This window comes from Oryctolagus cuniculus, chromosome 10, assembly GCF_964237555.1.
Source record: "Oryctolagus cuniculus chromosome 10, mOryCun1.1, whole genome shotgun sequence".
NCBI classification, from domain to species: Eukaryota; Metazoa; Chordata; class Mammalia; order Lagomorpha; family Leporidae; genus Oryctolagus; species Oryctolagus cuniculus.
In genome coordinates, this window is record NC_091441.1 from 1,074,662 (window position 1) to 1,098,711 (window position 24,050).

The window sequence follows — 24,050 nt, forward strand, 5'->3', positions numbered from 1 at the left end:
ATGACAGTGTGAGTGTATGACAGTGTGTGAGAGGGCGTGTGTGGGAGAGACAGTGTGTGACAGTGTGTGAGAGTGTGTGTGTGACTGTGTGAGAGTGTGTGAGTCTGTGACAGTGTGTGTGACAGTGTGAGAGAGTGTGTGTGTGAGGGAGGGTGTGTGAGACAGTGTGTGACAGAGTGTGTGACAGAGTGTGTGAGTGTGTGTGACACTGTGAGTGTGAGTGTGTGAGTCTGTGACAGAGTGTGTGTGTGAGGGAGGGTGTGTGACAGTGTGCGAGTGTTTGTGTGAGAGTGTGTGAGTCTGTGACAGAGTGTGTGTGTGGCAGTGAGAGTGTGTGTGAGGGAGGGTGTGTGAGAGTGTGAGACACAGTGTGTGAAGGTGTGTGTGTGAGACACAGTGTGTGCAGGTGTGTGTGTGGGAGAGGGAATCTGAGAATGTGTGTGTGAGGGGAGTGTGTGAGCATGCGTGTTTGGAAGGTGTGAGTGCCATGTGGGTGTGGGTGTGGGTGTGTGCAGGTGTGTGAGTGTGTGCACCCTGCCAGGAGCTGGGCTGCGTGGGGTGTGGCCTGATTTGGCGCTGAGGGACTGGGTTTGGCGGGGTTTGGCGATGACTTGGACATCATGCTGTGGTTGAGGATGAGGAGGATAAAGATAATAATGCGCCCCAAACGGACTTAAAGAATTAGAAGATAAAAATAGGCAAGAGGCAAAATCAGAGTGCGGAGGAGCTGAGAGCCAGGGGTAAACCCCTCAGAGAGCGCGGAGCACAGGGGCCCGAGGGAGACGAGGGGGAGGCACAGCGACCCCGCAGCGCAGCCGCGAGGGCACACCTGGGGCAGCCCGGAAGGAGGGAAAAGCAGCCAGTGAAAGCGAAAGGGGAGGACGTGCCGCTGCTGCCCACCCCGGCTGGGGCGCTGGACACCGCCCACGGCGCCCAGCACCCTCTCCCAGCCTGGCTCCCAGTGGGACTGAGGCGGCTCCTAGGTGCTCGGATCGGGCAGGCAGACGGGGGTGAGGGGCTGTGACCCGGGGTGAGGGCTGTGACCCGGGGTGAGGGGCTGTGACCTGGGGGTGAGGGCTGTGACCCGGGGGTGAGGGGCTGTGACCTGGGGGTGAGGGCTGTGACCGGGGGTGAGGGGCTGTGACCTGGGGGTGAGGGGCTGTGACCCGGGGGTGAGGGGCTGTGACCTGGGGGTGAGGGGCTGTGACCCAGGGGGTGAGGGCTGTGACCCGGGGGGTGAGGGGCTGTGACCTGGGGGTGAGGGGCTGTGACCCGGGGGGTGAGGGCTGTGACCCGGGGGTGAGGGGCTGTGACCCGGGGGGTGAGGGGCTGTGACCTGGGGGTGAGGGCTGTGACCTGGGGGGTGAGGGCTGTGACCCGGGGGTGAGGGACTGTGACCCGGGGGTGAGGGGCTGTGAGCTGGGGGTGAGGGGCTATGAGCTGGGGGTGAGGGGCTGTGACCTGGGAGTGAGGGCTGTGAGCTGGGGGTGGTGGGCTGTGAGCCAGGAGGTGAGGGGCTGTGACCTGGGGGTGAGGGCTGTGACCCGGGGTGAGGGGCTGTGACCTTGGGGTGAGGGTCTGTGAGCCGGGGGGTGAGGGGCTGTGACCCAGGGGGTGAGGGCTGTGACCCGGGGGGTGAGGGGCTGTGACCCGGGGTGAGGGGCTGTGAGCCGGGGGTGAGGGGCTGTGAGCCGGGGGGTGGGGGGCTGTGACCCGGGGTGAGGGGCTGTGAGCTGGGGGTGCGGGGCTGTGACCCGGGGGTGGGGGGCTGTGAGCTGGGGGTGCGGGGCTGTGAGCCGGGGGGTGGGGGGCTGTGACCCGGGGTGGGGGGCTGTGAGCTGGGGTGCGGGGCTGTGACAAAGGGGTGAGGGTCTGTGAGCCGGGGGCGAGGGGCGATCAGGGTCTGGGGAGTGCAGTGGGCCTGTGCCTGGCCACACCACAGCCACGCCCAGGCCTGCCCTAAGCAGGTGTCTAGGGTTACACAGTGGCCGTGGGCAGCCGGGCGCCCTGAGGCCCTGGACCCCGCCCCCTCCTCACCGGGGGTTCTCGGAGTCCCCGACTCTGCCAGGTTCCCCCGGAATCAAGTGCAAGGGACTCACGGGGACATCAGGGAGAGTTCTGAGACGATGTTTTCACAGGTGATTCACTGTTTGAGAGAAAGAGGAAGTCCTCACAAGGAAGGAAGGACAACGCATGCTCCATTCGCGCCCTGGGTCTGTGGGGCCTCTGACCCCACGCTCGGACAACACGCCTGCCACGGGGTCAGCGCCACGCCGATGCCTCCCAGGGCCACGCGTGCCACAGCTCAACAGCAGGCACCAGGGCTGCGTGGGGAAGGACACCCAGGCCGCTGCCCTCGGGGGGGCCGGCAGGCTGGCGCACATGTGTGCACACCACGCTTGAACGCCGCACGTACCCCCCGCCAGCAGTAGCCTTGCTGCGTCTCCCCGTCGTGGGAATGACTGCCCGGGACCCCGGTGCAGGGTGGGCGCCGGGCGGAGGCTCCGGTCAGGACTCGGCGGAAACTCTGAAAACTGCTCCTGCTCTTTGGAAGTGGGGCGGGGAGGAGCTGTTTTGCAAAGCTGTGGGTGAAAAGATGTATTTTCCAATCACTGCATTCTTAGACTTAAGTGACTCTACAGATTGTAACGTCAGGGCAGAGCTCTTGTGTTCCTTTTCTTTTGCTTGCTGAAAAATAATTTTTCTTCTTGGGCTGCAAACAAGAATTGCAAAACATCAATTCTTCCCATCGCTTTTTTCAGAAGAAAAGAATCTGCAAAAGCAGGTACCTTGTTAGGAAGAGATTATGCATAACAGGAAGGAACAAAGCCGGGGGACACAAAGCCGGTCATGTCATTGAGACGCTTCAAGTTGGCCTCCGGGACAAGTGCCTCTTAGGTCATTTCACGTTGGGGCCCATTCTTGGGACTGGCGGTGGATTAGGAAATAAAACAACACCCATTGTCCGGGCGCATTGTACCCACACTCGTGTTAACTCGGGTTAATTGAGACTTACTCTCCTATGCATTTGGAAACTTTGTGCAGCGCATAATTCATGTTGCTACAGCTTTTTAATGTGCAAACTAGGTAAAAGTTGCAGGTGGTGGCTTTGCTCTGAGAGAGAGAGAGAGAGAGAGAGAGAGAGAGAGAGGAGAGGAATTCTTAGACGTCTGGGAGTTTCACAGCTATGTGAGCCCACCTGAATTTCTCAGACTCCTCTGCTGAGTGGGGACAGTGTGCAGGCAGGGGTCTGGGCGCATGGGTGCTCCCGGCAGCTGTGCACCATAACCAAATAGCACCAGCCACCGTGGGGGGGCGGACAGACCACACCAGGGGACGGCAGTGAGGCACGGGTGAGCGCGTGGTGTGCGCGCACCTTGAAACCAGGCTGCTGAGGGACTGGCCCCTCGCGGGACCACGTGCTGGACGCAGCCTTTACACCGAGTGGAGCAGTGCGAGTGGACAGCGATGGCAGACGAGTGACTCCCCATAGAGGTCGTGGGGTGGGGTGGGGACAGCCACATGGGCAGCAGGCTTCCTCGTGGGCCGATGGAAGTGTCTGAGATGAGGCTGCGAGGTGGTCCCGAGCATCCCCAGAACCCTGGCGGTGCGCACTGTGCTGAACCTGGGTGTGCAGAGGCGATGTCTTTGAAAAGCTCTCTGCTTCCCGTGTCTGCCCCCTTGGAGGCCCCTGGTGCACTTGAACTCTCGCCCTTAAGCCGGCGTGTTTGGAAGCAAAGCAGGAGACATGGTGCCGGAGCAGCTCCCGCGGGCAGTCTCCAGGGCCCGCTGTTGGGAGAGGGGAACCCCGACCTTCTTGGCCTTCCCCACACGGGGAAAGCGCCAGTTGCGTTGAATGGGGCACTGTGTGCCCACAGCCCACTGGGCACCTTCCCTGGGGCGGCCAGTGCCGCTGTGACTGCCCCGGCATTGACACAGGGGAGAGGGCCCGGCCCTCGGCTAAGACTGCTGGGATGGAGTGCAATTTTTTTTCTTTGGCAGGAGCAAGATCCGGGCAGATTTGGTTGAAGTCACACAGGGAGCCTGGGCTGCTGCCCTGCTTGTGTGTTTGGGGGGGCTGGGTGCAAAGTTGGGGGGAAACTTGTGGGGCCCTGGAGTCCCTGAGAGCCTTGGCTCCCCCTTTCTTGTGTCCCGTGCGGGGCGTGAGAACCCTCACAATGTTTGCGTTGAGATGATTTTACAAAATCACTGTGCAAACACAGCTTAACTGGCTCAGAGTGAACCAGGGCAGCCAAGTCTGGCGACACCTGTGCGGCCAGTGATGAGCAGGGCAGTCGCTACTGCCGATCGGCCTGTGCTGGGGCTTATAGCAGAAGACGGGCCCAGGCGTGGACGCCCACAGAGACCCAGCACGAACGGGGCCTCAGCCTGCGTCCCTCCCTCTGCTGGGTGGACGCCCCGCCCCCACGGCTGGGGTGCAGGGGAGGAGGCTAGGGAGGACGGCACTGTGTCCTGACACCGCAGCCCCCTCTCTTGAGGCCTGGCCACAGCCAGGACGCTGCCCCAGTCACCCAGGCTCCCTCCCTTTGTCCTCAGCTTTCTCACAGTCTCTGTTCGGTGTCGGTAGCCGTTGGCTGTGGAAGGGACTGGGGTGTGGGGGGCAGGGCGCGCTCGGAGAGCCATACTCCCGTCTCCCGAAGGAACCTCCCGCGGGGCCGCCACTTCCCAGCCTCGGCCGTCCGCGTCTTGCCTGCTGCCTCCTGCTCTCCGGTGTGGGCCGTGTGTATCCCCTGAGACTCTGGCCCAGGTGGCAGGTTTGTGCGGTCGAGGGTGCGAGCGAGCCGGCTGCCCGGGGGCACCGGCCTCTTAGTGGGCATCGAAGCCCGTTCTCACGCGTGTTACCCACCCTGCCCCTCAAGCTCAAAGCAGGAAGGAGCCCTTGGAAAGCAGCTCAACAGTGTAGAAAATGGTGGCGAGAATGATGAGCTGAGCTGAGCTGAGGAGCCCCATGCGGGGGTCACAGTAGGACGCCGCCCGGCGTGGGGGCCTGGCTGGACTCCCGGCCCCTCCTCTTCTGGTCCAGCCTCCTGCTCATGCTCAGCTGGGAGGCAGCCGACGGGTCCCTGCCATGCGTGTGGGAGACCTGGATGGAGGTCCGGTCCAGCCCTGGCTGCTGCAGACATCTGGGGAGTGAGCCAGTAGGCGGAGGCTCTCTCTGTAGCTCTGCCTTTCACATGAAATGAAAATAAAATAAATATTTTTAAAAGGAAGCTGCACGTTCCGATTTCTCTGTTTTACGCCCCGCTCAGTCCGTTTGCCAGTCCTGGGCCAGGTGCTCCTGCCGTGGTCCCCCAGCCTGTGTGGCCCGTGGGCCTGTGTGGCTGGCATGGCGGTCACCTGCTGCTGTGTTGTCTCTTCAGGCTGCGCTGAGCGCAGGGTGGGAGGAGACGCCAGCCCCGCAGCCCACGCCCACTGCAGGAAGGAAGCGTCTGGACAGCCGCGGGCATCTTTGTCCCCGAGGATACAGCTGTGCCCCCGCAGTCTCCACCGCCAGCGCGAGCAGCCCCAGCCAAGCTGCCCCCCAGGTTTGGCTCCGCCCCTTCCGTGAACTGGGGCGGGGCTCAGGGACAGCCCACTTCCTATCCCTTTTTCTACAACCTGGAGTCAGGTGCATTATGGGAGGTGTGTCAGTTTGGTTGGAATGACCCTATAACTTGCTAAAGGTCATTGTTGGGGTGCACCCAGTGGCCATATTGGTTCTGGGTGTGGAGACCACAGAAGCAGGCCTGGGTGGGGGTGGGGCTGCAGCACAGGTGAGGTAGTGTGTGGGGGGGGGCCCGGCGGCCTCACTGTCCCTGCTGCATCCTCTCCCCCCCTCAGGGGGGTCGTCCCTTGAACTTCACGGGAGGCCAAAGGAAGCAGGTGCATCTTCCGTGACGGCTTCCTGCCGTGTCAGGGTGACCTCCCGAGAGGCCCACAGGTTCCCCTGGGGGGCTGGAGCTTCGCCACCTGTCGGGGTCCTTGCCGGGAGAGACCTCCGACCCCTTGCATGAGTGCACACAGGCCAGCGGGCGGGGTGAGAGCCATAGCGGAGAACGGAGCGAGACTGTCCACTTCCGGGGGTGGCAGCGAGGGACTGCCCTGGCCCGTGTCTCCTAGGTGTCCGTTCAGTTCACGCAGGCAGAGGTGTTCCACTGTAGGCAGCCCAGTTCGTCTGACCGATAGCGGAAAAATCGATTAATCAATATGTGGTCAATATAAAGAGGCTCAAAATCAAGGCTCACCAGGCACAGAGGACTTCCTCTTCTACAACCCCTGCCTTCCACACTTGCATTTCCGGAGAGAACCCAGGGGAGAGCAGGATCTGCCTCGCTTCTGGCGGGAAAGACTCGGGAAGACGAGCGCTGGACGCCTGCGGGGCCCGGGCTTCCGGTCCAGTCTTCTCTGCCCTAGTCGGCAGCAGATCCAGGCGCTCCTTCAGAAACAGAACTTGCCACAGACTCGACCGTTTCCAGATTCAAAACAGGCCCCAACAGCGGAGCTCCGGGATGGGTGACCCAGCCCGCCTCCGGCCGCCGTGCGGCTCTTCGCTCGTGGCACCGCGGCAAACGGAGAGGCGGTGAGCGCCAGGCAGACCTCTGTGGCTCAGGAGCGGGGCCTTCTCGGTCGGGCAGCTGAGTGGGTTCCAGGTGCTCCACGAGGAGCCCGTCCGGGCGCAGGTGTGGACTACGTGCGCATGCGCGCCGGTGGGCCGGCCAAAGCCCCCGTCTATTGTAAGTGGGCAGACAGCGGAGGGGGGCCCTGCCCGGATGTGCGTGTGGTGGCCACGAGAAAGGCTGCACCAAATTCTGTCAGCTCCCGAACACACCGCAGTGCCATCTTTCATCCCTTTTGCTACTCCTCTCACCAAGCAACACCTGATGTGGCAGCCGCGTCTGCTCCCAGGGGCTCCGTGACGATATGCTGGCCAAGACAGCAGTGGTCAGACAAACTCACACACCTCGGACGGGACAGCAAGGACCCGAGGCAGCGCTGAGAGGAGGAGTGAGCCCATCCTGCTCAGGCATCGGGATCCAGGCGCCTTGGCAGGGAAAGTGAGACGGTCCTCCAGGGCGTCCCCAGGCGCTGACAAGGACACAGCAGGTGCAACGTGGCGTCCCGGGGGCTAAGGTCTTTCCTGCGAGGTTCTGGGCGTTTAGAGTCCATGGGGCACAGCTCAGCCTGAGCGGAGTCCGCCCCGAGGCATAGAGTAAGGACACGCTTCTCCCGTGTTCCGCGGCCTCTTCCTGCTCTTCCGCAGCTACAAACGAGTGAAGCTCGAGATGAAATAAAAGTGTTGCTCTCACTCGTCCAGCAGGGAGCCCACAGGGCACCCGGGTGCCGCTCGCTCGCGGCTCAGGTCCCAAAGCCCAGGGGCACTGCTGAGGGGAGCCAGGTCCCTCTGCTCCGTCCCGGGAGAGTGTGGTGACAGCGGTGGGAGGAGGCTCACTCCTGCTACGGGAGGGGTCAGGGTGGAGGGAGTATCCACCTGGTCCCCATTCTCCTGCGGGTGCTGTGGCCAGACTCTGCTGCAAAATGAAACCAGCCTGCTCTTGTTTGAGACACCTCGTGGACACCTCGTCTGAAGGCCTCCCAACTCAGGGGTGGTCCGCGGGGATGGGTGTGTGGGGAGTTACCCAGGGATGACCTGAGGAGTGGGGAGAGGGGTCGGTGTGGGTCCCGGCTCTGTGAGGACGCTGACCCTGGGCTGGGAGGGGTCTGACCGTGGCACCCATGTCCCTCGCAGGCAGAGGATTCCCTAAGCAACCGGACGTGGAGAGATGCCCGGGGCGAGCAGAGAACAGTGTAGCGCAATGGTTTGTTCCAGAAAGAATCAACGCAGGAGAAGCAGAGGAGGGCGGCCGGGTGCCAGCACCTGATCCAGTCGAAGGGCGGGGCTTGCTCTGGGCCCGTCACATTCACAGCCCTGTCTTGGGGCTGAGAGCAACAGTGACAATAGTAGCAGTAGCCACCGCCTCTGTGTGCATCACACCCACGCGCAGCACCGCGCGTCAGTTTTGGTCCTCAGCAAGTCTGGGGGAAAGAGCCGTGTGCTGATCCACGTGCATCAGCCCCCTGCGCAGGAGGAAGCCGAGGCTCGGGCTTAGCAAATCGCTCAAAGCCATGGTCCCAGCTGGTGACCCCTGGGGACGTGCTGGTGGGCCGGGCAGTTGTCGCTCCCCCTCTTCGTGGAGGAACGACACAGGACCCTGCACTGTTCTTTCGTCTGCTCGGCCCTCCCTGGGTTTGCTGCTGGTTCTTCCCGGGTTGGCTACTATCCCTTCCACCTCCGTGGAAGGGCAGTTCCCCCTGGCCACACTCCCCACTTCCGCAGGGGAGCGGCACACCGCCGGCCGGCTCTCTCGGGGGCTGCACAGGTGTTCCCCTTAGATGTTCCTCTTAGATGTTCCTGGTGCATGCCGTCTCTCTCCTCCTTTATAGTCCTCCTCCGCCAATCCCAACTCGGCTGCCCACACGCCGAGTACGCTGCTCTCCTCCAATCAGGAGCGAGTCCTACAGTTTATTGGTTGAACTGGAGGCAGCTGTGTGGAAGCTGTTTACTTCTCTCCCAGCGCCATATTGTGGGAGAGCAGATGCATAGAATAAGTCTTAATTCCAGTAACTCAGTCTAGTCCGGGTTGCTCCCCACAGGCAGTCGTGGCTCAGGGCCGCGCGGGCCCAGACGCTGGGTGTCTTGGGCACTGAACTTGCCCAAGCTGAGTGAATTGAAGACCACTGCCTTCTCCCGAGCCCTCTGGGGGGCTGGCCCACCCACGCAGCAGAGGCCAGGGAGAGCCCTCTGAGTAGCCACGCACGGCCCAGTGGCCTGAGATCTCTGAGGGGTGCCTCTGGGCCTATGTACACCCACCTGCGAGGTTCAAATCCGGGGTTCATGCCGTGGGATGGGACGCGGCCGGCACTAAAGCAGAAGGAAGTTGGTGGGTGAGAGGAAATGTGTGGCGTGTGGCGTGTAGGGGCTGCGTGAGCAGAGCTCGCTCTCTGGCCGCACGCAGTGGGCCTTGCCGGCCTGGCTCTCAGCGCCCAGAATCGCAGTGCCCACTGCAGGAGCCACAGGGCACGAGCGCCTCGCCCTGCTCACCGCCTGCCTGGTGCCTGCCCCAGGGAGCCCCTCCCTCGCTGCTGCTCCTCCTGGACCAACCCAAGGAGCCGGGGACAGGGCCTGCAGGGGAGCGGTGGAGGGGTGCATGCCTGAGCCCTCGTCCAGGGTGCTGGGGGCACAGCCTGCCTCCTAGGGGCGCTCCCTGGAGCCTGCATAGCCCGCGGGCCACTACGCAGCCAGAATCGAGTTCCTCTGTTCCCTGGGGGTGTCCTCAAGCCCGGCCTTGGAGGCACTGGATCTGCTCGGGGAGCTGGGGCTATGTGGGACACCCTGACTCTGGTGAGTTCGCCCTGAAGTGTAGGGAGCTCGGGGGTGAATCCCGAGGCAGAGAGTGGATTTGTTGTTATTCTGGAATGTTCTCTCTGCTTTCCTTGTACCTGGTGATGTCGGATGAGCGTTTTAGGAGCTGTGTGACGGCACCTAAGTTCAGTCTGTGAGCTGTGGGGTAGGACTCTGCTGTTTCGTGCCGAGGCCCTGAGTCACACTGGCCTCCCGGCCTCCCCTCCTTGTCCCTTCATTTTCCTTGCAAATCTTCTCTTGACCTTAATCCCCGGAGCGTCCAGCCCACAGCGGTCCATGCTGCCGAGGGCGCTGCCTGGATCCCGAGCCGCTCAAGTGCACCGCGCGGCCAATCCGTCCCCATTCCTCGGGAAGACGCTCGCCGAGTGCCCACTGTGCGGCGGGCCCCTGCCTGCCCCCGGGACACAGAACGAGGTCCGCAGAGGAGGTGCAGTGAGGTGGGGGGCGGGAGGAGGGGCTTCTGCCCTGGTCCAGGGCCACGCTCGCCCGTCTCCAGGACTGCAGGGCAGCAGGTGTTCTGGGTGCTGTTGTGGGCAGTGGCTCCTGTCCTGGCCGTCTGCCCGGGTCACTGGGCACAGGAGTGGACACCATTTGGCCGTAGCCCCTGTTCACAGTGAACGGGATCTGCTAGCCGGAGTCGGGCCTGAAGCTTTCGGCTTGTGGATGTGGAGTTTGTGGGGTACAGTCTGGGTCCGTACTTCTGCGGAAGTGGTCCCCTGGCGGCTCTGGGTCCAGGAGGCTCAGATGGCCACTCCCATCTGGAGGAGGGTCCAGCCACAAACAGGACACGGCTGAGTGGCTCCCTGGTCACGCCACGTTTGTGTGCTGCCTCTCCCTGAAGGCACATCTTTCACTCTTTCACTCGAGGAATTCTGCAGCCCTTGCGGACGTGTGAGGCTTTGAGCAGAGCAAGACCAAGTCCAGTCCCAGGCTGCCCACAGCCCAGCGCCGGCCACCCTGGGCAGCCAGCACCTCGGGGCCTGGGGCCCTGTTCAGTTGTTCACCTGCATGGTCCGGGGCTTTTGCCCGTGGAGCGTCTGCTGTCCCTTTGGGCTCCTGGGAAGGCCCCGGGCAGGCGTTGTTTGAGGACCAGCCCTAAGCAACCCAACGAGAGGGGACACAGTCGGCGAGCCTGGCTCTGAGCCTGCACTGCCTGGGCCTCCCTCGCCTTTAAAGACCACAGAGAGCACTCCTAACCACATGTGCTGTCTCGCCAGGCGTGCACACACACGTACCTGCACACACATGCACACACCTGTGTATTTTGAGTGTGAGTACATGTGTGTGCACATGCATGTGCACTATGAGCACATAGGTGACGGTGTGCGCACACATGTGTGGATGTGTGTGCTACTGCGTTGAGTTCCTGTAGCTCCATCTTATCAGGGCTGCTTTGCTCATTAACAAACTAAGTGCCGGATGGAAAGGCGTGGTGAAAAGCTGCCGAATGCCTGCTGACCGTCTTAGAATAGTGCAGGGCTCCCGCGGGGGCCTGGGGCGGCTGGGGCTCTGGGACCCAGTGAGACTCCGGATCCAGGGACGCTTACCATGGCATCCTGGGCTCCTCTGCTGGCGCTGTGGGGAGGCGTCCTGGGCTCCTCTGCCGGCGCTGTGGGGAGGCTTTGCTTCTGCGAGGCCCACACGCTCGGGAAGGAAGTACTGGGGACAGCAGGGAGACCGAGGCCCCTGTGGACGGCCGGCCTCCCAGCCAGGCGGGGTTGGGGCTCTTGCTCGGCCGCTGCAGTTCAGAGACGGTGGGGAGGGGGCTTCCTTGTTCGCCGTTCTGCTCCTCTTCCTCCCCCAGAGCGCCTCTGAGGGAGGGTGGGGCGGAAGTCCAGAGCTGGCTCCTGCAGGACGAAGAACGTTGCTTAAAGAGCTCACGACAAACGGTTCGGTCCCGGCTTCTTCCTCGCGCCCGGCTGGTCCTCGTGTCCGAGACGCCCCATTTTCGCCATGGAACTGACTGTTGTTTCCAAAAACAGCTTGGATTGCCAAGTGTGGGATGACAAGGCACCTGCAAACCCTGGCGCTGGATGCTGGCTGGGTATTTTGGTGGATTCGACTGATAGAGCAAAGGCTGCGGTTTGCCCAGTGCTGTGTCAGGGGCACGCGGGCCGTAGGAGGCTCAGGGCTTCTCTCTGGTGTGCCGGAGACGGGCGTCCTGCCGGCCCCTGCTCCCCGCAGCTTGATGAGCCCGTGGAGCCCTCCTCCCTACCGTGTAACGTGCGTTTCTGCCCCGAGAGAACACACGCCGGGTCTTCAGCACCAGACCCACGGCCAGCAGCAGCCTGACTCACGCCCGCTGCTCTGTGGCTGTCCTGCTGTGGCTCACGTGGACCTGTGAGCGCCGGGCAGAAGAGGCGGGTGGCGTCTCAGCCCCTGCTCACGACACAGCGCTCCTCTGTGGGTTTGCTGTTCTTTGTCATTGCCGTCGTTAGCACCAAAGCCCACAGAGCCGTGTGTGGCCGAGGAAGGGCGGCTCGGCCTCCTCGCGGGGACTCCAGCTCTGGGGCGCGGCTGCCACTGTGTTTCCATTTCCCCCGCATTCGATCACGGGTTTGGCGCTCATGTCCCTGGGCGATGGCATAACTCTGATACTGACCTTCACGGACGTCCTTTGTTAGACATGCGTGCGTGTTGGCTTAATTTGTCCTGGCATGCCGCGTAAGCACCAGTGGTTTGTTTTCTCTGCTGTAAGCTGTGCTGTGGGGAGGAGTGAAGGAGTGTGGGAAATGGGCACAGTGATGGCCGTGCGGCCGGCCGGGGCTGCGGGGCCGCATGCGAGAGCCATCAGGATTCAACGCCTGCTTCTCAACTCCGTGTGCGTGGCGTCCGACGGCAGGGAGATCAGCAAAGTCAGGGACCCCTGAGAGCACCCCCGCCCCCCGAGCTGGGCACCCTCGGTGTCTGTGCTGCCCGGTGGCTCACTCGCAGGGCGGCGGTGCTGGGGATTGTGCCCCTGTGCCTGGGTCCCTGTAGGCACGTCCTTCGGCCTCCCTGGAGCCTCACGCGGTCGGCTGGGAGGGTCTGGCCGGCCGTGTGGTTTTGAGATGGTGTCACACACCAGACTTCAGGTGGCCACGGGTAGAGGCTCCACGAGTGTCATAAAGTGAAGGTGACAAGCTCCCTGGTCACCTGCGGGCGCGTCAGGACAGCGCCTGCCAGAGTAGCAGGAAGCCGCCCCTGCCCCATGCGCGGGACCTTATCCCGCCCGCCCACAGCCCCCGGGTCACCTTCCTCATCCTCAGAAGCTGGGGCCACCTCGGGGGACAGCCAGGAGGCCAGCGCTCCCCAGCGGGGCTCAGCAGAGTCCTCGAATGATTCGGCCTGTGATGTGTGCGCTCTGGGAACAGGATCCATAGCCCCAAAAGCCTGCCTTCCCGTGTGTGTTCCGCCCGCCTCCGGGCACAGGCGATCCTGACCCGGCGGCCTCGGCCCCACCGGCAGTGCCCCGTCTCCGTCCCTCCCGAAGCAGCCGGAGACACGGCCGCCAGGGAGGCTGTTGGCTCTGGCCTCACGTTTTATCACAAGTTCCACCGAGGGTGGGAATCAGTGGGACAGGCAGGGAGGGAGGGAGGGAGGGGGCCCCACTGCAGCCCCCTGCCTGAGAGAGGGAGGGAGGGAGCCCCAGCAGGGAGGGAGGGAGGGGGAGCCCCACTGCAGCCCCCTGCCCCAGAGAGGGAGGGAGGGAGGGAGCCCCCTGCAGCCCCCTGCCCTGGGGGAGAGAGGGAGGGAGGGAGCCCCCTGCAGCCCCCTGCTCTGGGGGAGAGAGGGAGGGAGGGAGCCCCCTGCAGGCCCCTACCCCGGGGGAGGGAGGGAGGGGGGAGCCCCATTATAGCCCCCTACCTGAGAGAGGGAGGGAGGGAGCCCCCTGCAGCCCCCTACCTGAGAGAGGGAGGGAGGGAGGGAGCCCCCTGCCTGAGGGAGGGAGGGAGGGAGCCCCAGCAGGGAGGGAGGGAGGGAGGGAGGGGGCCCCACAGCAGCCCCCTGCCCGAGGGGGGGGGAGCCCCACTGCAGCCCCCCACCCGGGTTCTTCTCGGAAGCACAGAAAAATGCCTCCCTTGGATTTTTCCTGCCTCCTTCCTCTCCCCAGCTGCTGAGCCGCTTCTGTTTGCAGTCACTGCAAACGTGTGCAGCTCTGTCACGCGCGAGGGTTCTGCCGCGTGGGCGCCCGGCTGCTGGGAAGGCCCTCCCGCGAGGCCTGGCCTGGGCGGCTCCCCGTGCCCTGTGCAGTGTGTCCATCACGTGCAGTCTGCTTTGTCCCCGGCTCACAGTGGGGTCCCGGGCTCCCGTGGGTCCGTGGCCTGCGTGGTGCATGTGGATGCTGTGTGATTCTCGAGGGCGGCTCCTCGTGCAGGGAGTTGCGGCATGGCTGGCTCCCCAGGCCTGGGGGGAGGGGAGGGTCTTTGTGGGGCAAGGTTCTGGGCAGGCCCACCTGTGCCCCTGCTGCTGTGCAGAGCCCGAGGCCAGCACTGGGGTGTCCCTAGGGACGTGTGACCTCCTGCCACGTCACCACCCACTGGCTGCCTGAGTTCCAAGCTGTCCCTGGGGTCTCTGCCCCACCAGCGCACAAAGAGCAGCCGTGGTCATGGCGACATTCAGGGGGGCATCAGCTTCTGCTTGCAGTGGGGTGGGCGTAGATGGAGCCACTGGGGACTCCACGCCCCTCCGCTGTGTCCAGGGACGGATCTGCCGCCCCAGGTTGGCCACTCTGAGGCCCCTCCAGACCCAGCTGGGGTCTGCTACACCCCCGATGCTGCCACCAAGCATCCTGCTTCCGTGGACACCTGGGCAGACACTGTGTTGGTGGGGCAGGCCTGGGGAACCCTGGCACTGTGCCCCATGATGCAGGAATTTGTGCTGGGGACAGGTCTTGTCTGAGACCCTGACAGGGCTGGTGGCCCCTGTGTCCACGGGTGGAGGGCCCTGGAGGGGGAGGCAGGCCCTCACAGGAGCCGTCCCAGCTCAGCGTGGGCAGCCTTGGTTCTGCTCACCAGTGGGTGGCGAGAGACTGAGCGTGGGCCCTGAACTCTGGTTCACTCGGCTCGGGGGCTACAGGTATGGGGGGGCAGTCACACCCCACCACGCATGACTGTGCTCCTAGCTCTGCAGGGCCACGGGGCCTCGGGCCGTGAGCCTGCAGGCACTGGAGCCGGCAGGGGCCGCATGCCACTCAGGCGGAGTGTGTGTGCTGGGCTTCAGTGCCCAGGGCAGTGGCTTGGGGGTGTAGCTGGGGCCACGGCTGGTTCCGTGGATGGACTTGGAGCTGGCAGCCCACCCCCGCCTCCCCAGAGCAGAACGTCGAAGCCAGGGCCCCAGAGGCAGGCACACCACTGCTTCTGCCCACGGGTGCAGGGGCCCCTGCCGCCCTGCCCACCCCCCGAACCTCCTGTTTGTACTTGACCCCCACCTCTTCCTCGCCTGCTGTCCCCAGTGACACACAGGTTGTCCCTGGAGCCCACTTTGACCTAACTAGTAGGAAAGCTGGCATCTGGCAGGTCCCAGGGCGGCCAGCGCACAGAGGCCAAGAAGGACCCGGCCTCTCCAGCTCTCCCGGGCTCTCCCTTCAGTGGCTGTGAGCCGGGCACCGATGCTGCTGACCCCCACGCCTCTAGGCCGCAGGCCACGACACGGCACCACAGCCTGGAGCCTCCCAGTACACTGGGACCTGCACTCAGTAGGTGCTCAATAATGGCCCTTGGTGCCCAGCACCGTGAGCTGTGTTAGCGGAGCTCCTGCGGGGGAGGGACCCTCACTGGTGTTTAATTCATCTTAAGAAGCAGTGATATTTCCCGAACTATGATTTACCCCACATTAGCTCCAACATTATGGGGTCTGTGTTCTGGACACGCATGTGTGACTCTCGCTAACGCTAATTAGAGACACGCGGGCGGCGGGAGCCCAGCGTCCGCCTGCCTCTCCCACAGCAAAAAGGCCGCTCTGCGTCTGGGGTCCCAGCCCCTGCGTACCGCTCTGCCCCTGAAAACAACCAAGGGGCCCCAGGGTGGAGGGCACGGCAAAGGGTAAGGCGGAGAAGCCTGTGCTGACTCAGCGTGGCCCTGCCCTGCTCCTGGGAGTCCATGCTGACTCAGCGTGGCCCCTGTCCTGTCCCTGCTCCTGGGAGTCCGTGCTGACTCGGCGTGGCCCCTGTCCTGTCCCTGCTCCTGGGAGTCCGTGCTGACTCGGCGTGGCCCTGTCCTGTCCCTGCTCCTGGGAGTCCGTGCTGACTCAGCGTGGCCCCTGTCCTGTCCCTGCTCCTGGGAGTCCGTGCTGACTCAGCGTGGCCCCTGTCCTGTCCCTGCTCCTGAGAGTCCGCGCTGACTCAGTGTGGCCCCTGTCCCTGCTCCTGGGAGTCCGTGCTGACTCAGCATGGCCCTGCCCTGCTCCTGGGAGTCCGTGCTGACTCAGCGTGGCCCCTGTCCCTGCTCCTGGGAGTCCGTGCTGACTCGGCGTGGCCCCTGTCCTGTCCCTGCTCCTGGGAGTCCGTGCTGACTCGGCGTGGCCCCTGTCCCTGCTCCTGGGAGTCCGTGCTGACTCAGCGTGGCCCCTGTCCCTGTTCCTGGGAGTCCGTGCTGACTCAGCGTGGCCCCTTCCCTGCCCTGCTCCTGGGAGTCCGTGCTGACTCAGCGTGGCCCCTGTCCCTGCTCCTGGGAGTCCGTGCTGACTCAGCGTGGCCCCTTCCCTGCCCTGCTCCTGGGAGTCCGTGCTGACTCGGCGTGGCCCCTGTCCCTGCTCCTGGGAGTCCATGCTGACTCGGCATGGCCCCTGTCCCTGCTCCTGGGAGTCCGTGCTGACTCGGCGTGGCCCCTGTCCTGTCCCTGCTCCTGGGAGTCCGTGCTGACTCGGCGTGGCCCCTGTCCCTGCTCCTGGGAGTCCATGCTGACTCGGCATGGCCCCTGTCCCTGCTCCTGGGAGTCCGTGCTGACTCGGCGTGGCCCCTGTCCTGTCCCTGCTCCTGGGAGTCCGTGCTGACTCGGCGTGGCCCCTGTCCCTGCTCCTGGGAGTCCGTGCTGACTCAGCATGGCCCCTTCCCTGCCCTGCTCCTGGGAGTCCGTGCTGACTCAGCGTGGCCCCTGTCCCTGCTCCTGGGAGTCCATGCTGACTCAGCGTGGCCCCTTCCCTGCCCTGCTCCTGGGAGTCCGTGCTGACTCGGCGTGGCCCCTGTCCCTGCTCCTGGGAGTCCATGCTGACTCGGCATGGCCCCTGTCCCTGCTCCTGGGAGTCCGTGCTGACTCGGCGTGGCCCCTGTCCCTGCTCCTGGGAGTCCGTGCTGACTCGGCGTGGCCCCTGTCCCTGCTCCTGGGAGTCCGTGCTGACTCGGCGTGGCCCCTGTCCCTGCTCCTGGGAGTCCGTGCTGACTCAGCGTGGCCCTGCCCTGCTCCTGGGGAGTCCGTGCTGACTCGGCGTGGCCCCTGTCCCTGCTCCTGGGAGTCCGTGCTGACTCGGCGTGGCCCCTGTCCTGTCCCTGCTCCTGGGAGTCCATGCTGACTCGGCGTGGCCCCTGTCCTGTCCCTGCTCCTGGGAGTCCGTGCTGACTCGGCGTGGCCCCTGTCCCTGCTCCTGGGAGTCCGTGCTGACTCAGCATGGCCCCTTCCCTGCCCTGCTCCTGGGAGTCCGTGCTGACTCAGCGTGGCCCCTGTCCCTGCTCCTGGGAGTCCGTGCTGACTCAGCGTGGCCCCTGTCCCTGCTCCTGGGAGTCCATGCTGACTCAGCGTGGCCCCTGTCCCTGCTCCTGGGAGTCCATGCTGACTCAGCGTGGCCCCTTCCCTGCCCTGCTCCTGGGAGTCCATGCTGACTCAGCGTGGCCCCTGTCCCTGCTCCTGGGAGTCCATGCTGACTCAGCGTGGCCCCTTCCCTGCCCTGCTCCTGGGAGTCCGTGCTGACTCGGCGTGGCCCCTGTCCCTGCTCCTGGGAGTCCATGCTGACTCGGCATGGCCCCTGTCCCTGCTCCTGGGAGTCCGTGCTGACTCGGCGTGGCCCCTGTCCCTGCTCCTGGGAGTCCGTGCTGACTCGGCGTGGCCCCTGTCCCTGCTCCTGGGAGTCCGTGCTGACTCAGCGTGGCCCTGCCCTGCTCCTGGGGAGTCCGTGCTGACTCGGCGTGGCCCCTGTCCCTGCTCCTGGGAGTCCGTGCTGACTCGGCGTGGCCCCACCCCACCCCTGCTCTGCTGTGAGAAGTCCATGAGGATGCGTTGTAACCCCCACGTCTCTGCTTTGCTCTTTTGTAAAACTACAAAACTCTTCTGGAGAGAAGAAATGTATTTTCTGAGAATTTCCAACAAATCGAGTGCGGTTTCCACATAACCGATCCCCTGCAAACAACCCCCAGGTAAAACGTGAGTCCTTCGCCTGCGCCTGTGGTTCACACGAAGAACGCCGGGCAGCACTCGCGGGAGCCCGGAGGCCTGGGCTCGTCCCCTGGGTCCGCAGCCTGTGAGATACCGAGGGCGGCCTCGGTGTCCTGGGCCCTACGTGCAGCAGGTGCAGTGATTAAGCCCCGCCTCCCGGTCGCGTGCCGTGTCAGGCCGGGAGCAGGCATTGCCCCTTCGCGCACCGGGGCCAGCTCCGGGGCTGGCTACGCCATCTCTCCCTCCGCTCTAGTCCACAGCTGCTGCCGGTGGAGGGGCGCCTGCGCCACCCCTGCTGCTGTGTCCCACCGCTGCCTGCGGCTTCGGCAGGGAAGGTGACGCGGGGGCTGCGGGTTCCGTCTCCCGGCTCCCGGGTGGGACCTGAATCTTCCTGGGAACGCTGGCTGTGAGCGGGGGAGTCCCTGGGCCAGGTCGGGAACTGTGGCTCCCGGGCAGGCATTTGCCGAGCGCAGGAACGGCCCGGGAAGATGTGAACGCCGGGGAGCTGCCACGGTCCACTCTGTGTCAGTCACGTGGGGGCTGCCGTGGACAGGGCCTGCCTGGGCCGGCTGCGGAGGCCTGGAGGCTGTGAGAGCTTTGGGGACGATTCGCTCCTGCCTTCATAGCCAAGGCTCCCCCGAGCCCCGGCTGCTCATCCTCAGACGGGACGCCAGCTCTGGCCCCTCCCAGGGGTGCTCGAGGCCGCTCTCAGCTCCCCTGACCCTTCTGCGCGTGAGTGACCACGGGCGTCTGTGGCTGGGTTAGCCTTGCCCCTCCTCTTATATGGCGGGACTTCTGGTTCCAGGCTTGCTGAACCTGAGATGAGGCGGACAGGAGCCTGGGCAGCGGGTGGGAACCGGGACAGTGGGGAGGCTGGGTGCTGGCGCGGCCCCACTGCTGCCTGATGCTTCCGCCCGTGTGCACGAGCGTGGCCTGCAGCCCACGTGGCCAGCAGCTCTGAGTGTGGGTGAGGACCAGGCCCCCGAAGTCCCTTGGCTTGTGGGCAGGGACCCGGTCACCAGGCACCGCAGAAGCCATGGAGATGACCAGGGCCACAGCTACACGTCCCTGGCTACTGTTATTTTTTTTAAGCATTGAACTAATTGTAATTGACAGACAAGTTGCAGAAACCGCGAGCTGGGAGTCGGAGGGTCACCCTCTGGCGTGGCCAGGGTCCCGCTGTTGACCTGGGGCGGGAGTGGGGCCACAGTGCCCTGGTCCGCTGCTTGCCGCCGGGGAGGGAGGCTGCTGCCTCGGTGATGTTCTGGTTCCTCTGCGTTCGTGACTGCAATCGTCCCATGAGGAGGCTGTGTCCCTCCTCCTAGTACTTTAACTCCACGCCGAGGGTTGCGAGGCTCCCACCACGTGGTACATCGGCCCCATGGACGAGGCTTGGCTACACGGGGCGGCTGAAATGGAGACTGCGCGTCCGTCACGAGGCGCACGGCGGGCCTTCCCGGCTTGCTGTCCTCCGGCTTTCTCCTTGAATTGCGGACTCTTGCTCACGTGCGTCTGTGCCACTGTCCTCACTGTTGCCCTGCTGGCCTCACAGGCACGCGGAGCTCTGCCAGGTGGGATTCAACTCGAATATTTAAATGAAGACAGAGGTAAAAGTGCAGAGTAAGCTGAAAAATTATCCATGCAGGAGCCCTGGGGCAGATGGTGGCTCACCTGCCACGCGCTCACAGCCCTCGGCACCACGCCCGCTGTGCACCGTGCCTGCCAGGCGCCCGCAGCCCTCGGTCTTTCTGCAGAGACGACACGCATGGGTGCAGGTTTGGCTTCGCAGGACTGGGCGATTCGGGGGTGTGCTCCTCTGCGTAGAAACGTCTACCGCCCCTCAGCCGCTGGTGCTGGCCAGCACGCCAAGACATTTCTTTCTGAGCTTTAAATCAGTTGTTTTATAGAGCATGGAGAATTTTTTATTATAACATAATCCTGTACATAAAATAGCACATCAGAAGGAGGAGGCAGGCTTGTGCTTCGTTCTCCATTAGCTCGACGGAGGCGATTCGCAGGCGACTCTAAGCCGCTGGGATCAGGGGCTGAGGAGCTAGCGGGACTGCGGCCCAGGAAGTGGGCACAATGGGGCCGAGCCGCCGGCGTGTTTTGGGAATCACGTAGAAGCCGCCGTCTGTGTGGAGGACGGAGGCAGCGGACGGTCACACAGGCGGGCGGCCACGCTGGGTGCCTGCGTGTCCAGACCCGCAGGATGCGCCCCGTGTGCAGGCTCAGACGGCGGGAGCGAGGGAGAGAGAGTCGCCTGAGTGCCCTGCAGCATTTGGGGTTGGGCCAGGCTGAAGCCGGAGCCAAGGACTGCTCTGGGTCCCGCACATGGACGGCTCCCGGTCCATCATCTGATGCCTTCCAGGTACGTTAGCAGGAAGCTGCATGGGAAGTGGAGCAGCTGGGACTCGAACTGGTGCTGAAATCTGGGTCGTGGGTGTCTCCAGCGTGGCCTAACCCACCGGCACCAACACCGACGTCGGCCCAGGCCACCCCCAGCCCTGTCTCTCCTCAGAGTGCCCTTGGCCATGGACATGCTCAGCACAGGGCGATCCTGTGGCCTGCGCCCTCCCCACCATGGCCACTTCCCAGGGCGTGGGCCGTGCCTCGGCCGTGCTGGAGCTCCCACTGGCAGCTGCCCTCGCTGTCCTGAGAGGGCCCTTGGTCAGCGAGGATGCAGCGGCTGCGAGACGCCTGCCCACTGCCCCCGCCCAGGGTGGAGTCACCTGAGGATGTTCGCAGAGCCGGGTGTGAGCTGGCCCTGCCGCCGTTCCAGGGAGGCCGCGGGCACCCCCGGCAGCAGCGTCACTCTGCGCTGAGGCTCGGCTCCTGCAGGCTGGGTGCTGCTCCGGGCTGCACATGCGGGCATCGGCAGATGCGGCCACTTCCAAGGGCCAGGCCCCAGGGTGGACAGGGCGGCCCCTCGTCCACTGCACGTGGAGTCCCATGTGGTCTCCAGTGGGCCGAGGCTGCTGGAGCCGGTGCTGGAGCCCGGGACTGGAGCAGCCGGCGGGGCCGTTGGCGGCAGAAAGGCTTCCGGGTGGCCGGTGAGGTGTAGGGGCGCTGCGGGAGCAAGCCCAGAATGCAGTGCACGACCCCCCGTGGCCACCTGCCCGCCCGCGCGCCCACCAGAGCCCCTGCCCCCGGGGCCGGACCCGAGCCACAGCACTGTCAAAGCTTGGTGAGAGAAGCGACATCTTGTCCTCAGTTTACAGGAAAAACACATTCTGAAGTATGAGGGGTTCGTGGACTACTGATCGCGTTAAAGCCACGGAGCAGAACCGCGGGAATTCTGTCCTGAGAAAGTGGGCTTGGTTCTTGCGACAGGTGCGGCGGTTCCCGCGACAGGTGCGGCGGTTCCCGCGACAGGTGCGGCGCTCGGAGCAGCTGCCTCCCGGGCCGTCCTCAGGCAGCGGCAGCTTCTTCACCAGTCATGTCGCTGACGCCACACGCGGCCCAGGCCTGCTGGCCGACGGGGGACTGACGGTTACAGCTCTGGGGACAGCAGCAGCTCGGGCTCCTGGGACCCCCGGGGGCGAGCCAGGCCGCGCCCACGTCCTGTCCCTGTCCCTTGCATTTGAGAGGAACGTGGGTGAGGCCTCGCGTCCCCAGCGACCCAGTGCCCAGGAGGAAGGAGCAGCCCCCGTGCTGGGGTGTGTCCCGGGAGGTCCCGAGATGTGACCTGCACAGCCCATTTTCTGTGCAGCTTTGGTTTTTCTGTATCAGAAATGTAAAAAGCCGAGTCTCTCCTGTTGTTACATTTCCCTTGCTTAGGGAGCGCGTGAGCATCAAAGCTTTTTATTATTTATTTATTTATTTATTATCTCCAAACTGCCGCGGTGAGAGCTGAGAGCCGGGTGGGCAGGGTCTGGGCAGGCTGTGGGCCGGACGTGTGGCCAGAGCCGCCCCGCCAGGAGTTCAGGAAACCCCGGGGGGTGCGCCCTGCAGCACGGAGGAGCCAGGCCTCACGCATGTGCGGCAGAAGGCGGCATCTGGGCGTCTCCGTGGAGCCCGCCCGCCCCCAGGGCCCCTGCCCCTCTGCTCTCACTCCTTTCCTGCCTCCTTTCCCCCACCCCTGCAGGGCTTCGGGGAGCACAAAGGTTACCCACAGCCCGGAGCGCACCCCGGGGAGCTGCAGGGGCTTCCGCTCCTCCTGAGAGCTGGCTCTCGGTGGGAGGCCCGGTGGCTGGGCGGCCAGGGTGAGCTGTCCCGGGGCCGGCAGGGATGCCCATGCCGTCCGTCTGTGGGGTCCGGGCACCACGTCACAGAGAGGTTGCCATGAGACCTGTACTTGAAGGGCTCAGACAGCCCCGGGAGCCCGCCTAGGCCTGGGGCGTGGCCAGAACGTCAGGTGGGAGTGGGCACACCTGGGGGACGCACCGAGGACCCGGACTCTGCTGGGCCTGTGGGAGCTCTGGTCACTGCAGGGCGAGACCACAAGAGGAAGGGGGCACGGACGCAGCAGCTGCGGGGCTGGGGGTCGCCTTGGCAGACCCAGGGGCGGAGACGTCCAGGGGCAGTGGAGACCCCGCCCAGCCCACCACGCCCCGTGCCCTCCCCCCGCGTCCATGTGTCCGGACAACATCCTGCACATGCGTGTGTGAGATCTGCTTGAGCACAGCTGGGCGTGTCCACGGCTTCCACGTTTTTCTGAAGAACGGAGCCTGGAGTTTGTCTTTGGCAGCTTTTTCTTTCTTTTTAAAATATTTTATTTATTTATTTGAGAGGTAGAGTTACAGAGAGAGGCAGAGACAGAGAGAAAGGTCTTCTGTCCACTGGTTCACTCCCCAGATGGCCACAAGGGCTGGAACTGTGCCGATCTGAAGCCAGGAGTCAGGAGCCTCCTCCAGGTCTCCCACGCAGGTGCAGGGGTCCAAGGACCTGGGCCACCTTCTACTGCTTTCCCAGGCCACAGCAGAGAGCTGGATCAGAAGAGGAGCGCCGGGACTAGAACCAGCGCCCATACGGGATGCGGGCATCGTAGGTGGAGGGTTAACCTACTGCACCACAGCGCCGGCCCACGGAAGCTTTTTCTTTGCCATTCGAGTTTCTGGTCTGCACCTGAACCCGATGCGGGCCTCGTGCGATGCGTGGGGGTGGTGCTCCTGGTCTGCAGTGCGGGAGTGGGCGCTCCTGGTGCCCTCTTGGGTCAGGGTTTCTGTGGGTTGTGCGGTCTGGCCTGGTGGCAGGCGTCTGTTTCAGGGTTGACTTGTGGGGCGCAGCTGGGCGGGGCAGGGGTCGGGCGCCTGCACCACCGTGGCCCGGGCTCTCTGCCTGCCCACATCCGATGCCTCTCATGACACCGACAATCCACACACACTTGCTCTGCCGCAGCTGTGGGAGGGGCTGGTGGCACCGCAGACTCCGCGTGGCTCGTATCACCGTCTCCAGAGGGGCCGCGTGGGCACCAAAGCCCCAGGTCTCCGGCGCCGCCCCCAGCACATCTGTACCCAAGTACTGCCCGCGCTCGGAGAGACCGGTAAAGAACGTTCTTGCTATTTTTGCTAGACCCAAAGACACAGCCGTTAAAATTTGGGTGGTTTGCTCATGGATAGCCGCATCATCTGTCTCATCCATGTATCATCCATGTAGGATTTGTCACCTGTCGCCATCACCTATGTATCTATCGACCCATCGTCTATCATCTACGTACTCTGTAGTTACCTATGCTCTATTGTCATCTGTGTACCTGTATCTATGTAATGTTTGCTATCCATCACCTGTGTCCATGTGCTATCATCTACCTACGACCTCTGTCTATCTGCATCTATCTGTGTCTGCGTATCGATCATGCCTCTCTACCCTCTGTCATCTATTTTTCCACCTATCTCTTCCTATCTAAGACTGGGGATACGTCACATGTAACGTGTGTTATTCACACAGCAACACTTGGATTTTGAGTCATGGGGTATCGGGTCTTGCCTTTCTGTGCAACGTTGTATGTGAATACGTTCACGTGTCACCACATTCTCTTGGCACTGGGCACTTCGGTTACGTGAGGCTGCTTCTGGTGCAGGGCTGGAGCAGGGCTGTGCACACCTCTGCAGCCCTGCTCGTCAGCACGCCGTGGCCGCTGGCCGCCCTGGGAGAAATGGCAGTGGGCACAGACCCGTGTGTTTGCAGACGGCTGCTGCACACCGACCAGCCCAGCTCTCGTTCTGGACAATTCCTCAGAGCTCCGCTTTGCTGGCGTGTGGGGGAGGGTCTCCTTCAGGTGGGGGAGTTGCAGGCTCCCAGGCTCCCAGACAGCGCCTGCTGGGGCTGGCCCTGCTCAAGGG